The sequence below is a fragment of the Nomia melanderi genome, unplaced genomic scaffold, assembly GCF_051020985.1.
Source record: "Nomia melanderi isolate GNS246 unplaced genomic scaffold, iyNomMela1 scaffold0857, whole genome shotgun sequence".
NCBI lineage: Eukaryota > Metazoa > Arthropoda > Insecta > Hymenoptera > Halictidae > Nomia > Nomia melanderi.
Genome location: NW_027475971.1, coordinates 22,501 through 24,403, shown reverse-complemented (window position 1 = coordinate 24,403; position 1,903 = coordinate 22,501). Strand labels below are relative to the sequence as shown.

General features: G+C 52.3%; 1 non-coding gene across 1 annotated transcript in view; it reads left to right on the top strand.

The window, feature by feature from the left end:
• The first annotated feature begins 816 nt into the window (after positions 1-816).
• Positions 817-1,903, top strand: part of LOC143176796 (large subunit ribosomal RNA) — a 4,001-nt gene continuing 2,914 nt past the window's right edge. The window contains exon 1 of the ribosomal RNA XR_013001303.1: positions 817-1,903. This exon is cut by the window's right edge and continues 2,914 nt beyond it. This is a non-coding gene — a ribosomal RNA (large subunit ribosomal RNA).

Genomic DNA, 1,903 nt, shown 5'->3' with positions numbered 1-1,903 from the left:
ATAGTTCTTATTCCCCGTCGTCGCGTGTCCTCGCTGGACCACCACCGTGCGCTTCCGCCACGTTCAGTTGTATTTCGAAATATATATATATATAAAAAGAATCACCATATACTCTCTTTCGGGAGGTGTATTTTTATCGGTTTCTGCTATAGAGAAGAGACGGACGATCGTGTGTGACACCACGTGGTAACGTTTCCGTATCCCCGTAAAATACGTTTATCTTTTCTCGTAGAAAAGAGAGAGGAAGAGGCAGGAGCTCCTCTTTGGCGAGGCTTTCGAACGTCGCGTCCCGTCCGCCGGAATATAATGATATAAATATATAACCGCCGCCGACTTTGTGCGAAAGCGTTGAAACGAACGCGTCGGTCGCCCCATGGTGTGTGTTTGTCGTGTCTTCTTTTCCTCTTCTGCACTTCTCTTCACTGTCGATCGCGAGACCGCGCGAGATCCGCTTCGGTCGTCCAGTCCCCGAAAATTCTTCTCGGACGGGCGTTAAAGTTAACCGGAGCGCGAGATCGTCTAGCGAGAGTCTTTTTCGCGATCGAGTAAAATGTGATAGAAGAAGGAGAAGAGTGTAAAAAGAGAATATAGACACGCGACGCAGCAGAGACCACTGGTGAGGCGCATAAGACGCGTTCGCGAACGATTTTTCGCGACGATACGGAGTCGCGCGTGTCGCGGTATATTTATCATTTATATACGTTATAATATGAATATTGTTGTGTTCGAACGCACTCTCCTCTAGACTTTGTTTTTTTTGCCTTTGAGCGATTTTTATGAAATTCGATTGAATTTTCATACAATTCACGTTCACGACGACCTCAGAGTAGGCGAGATTACCCGCTGAATTTAAGCATATTACTAAGCGGAGGAAAAGAAACTAACAAGGATTTCCTTAGTAGCTGCGAGCGAACAGGAATTAGCCCAGCACTGAATCCCGCGGTTCCGCCGTAGGGAAATGTAGTGTTCAGGAGGGTCCATTTATCCCGTGACGTCGAACCGCGTCCAAGTCCATCTTGAATGGGGCCATTTACCCGTAGAGGGTGCCAGGCCCGTAGCGACCGGTACGCGTTTCGGGAGGACCTTTCCTTAGAGTCGGGTTGCTTGAGAGTGCAGCCCTAAGTGGGTGGTAAACTCCATCTAAGGCTAAATATGACCACGAGACCGATAGCGAACAAGTACCGTGAGGGAAAGTTGAAAAGAACTTTGAGAGAGAGTTCAAGAGTACGTGAAACCGTTCAGGGGTAAACCTGAGAAACCCAAAAGATCGAATGGGGAGATTCATCGTCGACGAGGCTGGCTTCCGTTGGCGCGCAGATACCCCGCGTATGGACCTTCGTGGTTCCAATGCGCGAGGGTACACCGCCTTCGGCCTAAATGTTCCGGCAACGTAGTCGTGCACTTCTCCCTTAGTAGAACGTCGCGACCCGTTGCGTGTCGGTCTACGGCCCGAGTGGTTGCCTGCCGCGTCGCCTTTGGCGCACGCGACAGACCCTCGGCGGCCCGGCCGGCTGCGCGACGGTACTCTGACGGTATCGGGCCGCAACCAATCCATTTTCGAATGTATGTGCGTCAGGCCCGCCGCAAGCTCGATCAGTATACCCTCGGAGGTACGGACCTGGTGCCGGCTCCGAGCCTGGTCAGCTGTTGGCAGGCGGTGTCCTCGGACTGGCCAAGCTTCGAATTACCGGTCGGCGACGCTACTGCTTTGGGTACTCTCAGGACCCGTCTTGAAACACGGACCAAGGAGTCTAACATGTGCGCGAGTCATTGGATTTTGTAAACCTAAAGGCGGAATGAAAGTGAAGGTCGTTCCTTAGCGTCGACCGAGGGAGGATGGGCCGCGTTGCGATGCGGCCTCGCACTCCCGGGGCGTCTCGTTCTCATTGCGAGAAGAGGCGCA